Genomic DNA, 411 nt, shown 5'->3' on the forward strand with positions numbered 1-411 from the left:
ACGATAAGTTAAACAGTTAGGAAGGTGTCTGCAGGTTTGTTATCAACAAAGTTTTACGCTGCAGTCGACGGCGCGACGCATCTTCGAGTGGCGTACTCGTAGAGCTCGCATCCAAAAGTAGCAAAAGATCTTGTGCAATCCGCGACCGGGACCCGCCAGAGGACCCAGGGATGACAAGAGCTCTGCCTCGTCGCCTGTGAAAAGTGCGGTCCGGTGAAGAAACTCCGACAGTGAAGGGTCATCCAGCAGGAAAGAGACTCTTGCTGGTGCAGAAGCCGATGAAGAGGAGGTCGAGACTTTTTTTTTTTTTTAAGGAGAGTACTGTGTATATATATAAAAAGGATGAAAAATACGTGAGACATTGCAGAAGTTGAGACCTTTGTGCTGAAAAGAACTTGCCTAGCGACGGCA

Source organism: Penaeus monodon, chromosome 19, assembly GCF_015228065.2.
Source record: "Penaeus monodon isolate SGIC_2016 chromosome 19, NSTDA_Pmon_1, whole genome shotgun sequence".
Lineage (NCBI taxonomy): Eukaryota > Metazoa > Arthropoda > Malacostraca > Decapoda > Penaeidae > Penaeus > Penaeus monodon.